Source organism: Nicotiana attenuata, unplaced genomic scaffold (genome assembly GCF_001879085.1).
Source record: "Nicotiana attenuata strain UT unplaced genomic scaffold, NIATTr2, whole genome shotgun sequence".
Lineage (NCBI taxonomy): Eukaryota > Viridiplantae > Streptophyta > Magnoliopsida > Solanales > Solanaceae > Nicotiana > Nicotiana attenuata.
This window is the reverse complement of record NW_017673217.1, coordinates 130,810-131,098: the sequence shown is the minus strand read 5'-3', so window position 1 is coordinate 131,098 and position 289 is coordinate 130,810.

Below are 289 nucleotides of genomic sequence, written 5' to 3'. Positions count from 1 at the left end.
CTTGTCGCGTGTACCACTCTAACGCTGCTCCACTTAAGCTTTGACTGAAGTAAGCCATTAATAGCTCATCTTTTCCCCCGGCTCCCCTCATCTTGCTGCAGAATCCCCTCAGATGGGCTACAGGATCACCATGTCCATCGTACAAATCAAACTTTGGTAACTTGAACCCTGCTGGCAGCTGGACATCGGGAAACAAGCACAAATCTTTGTAGGCCACACTGACATGGCCACCCAGTCCTTGCATGTTCCTGAAGGATTGCTCCAGGCTTTTTACTTTTCGAAACATCTC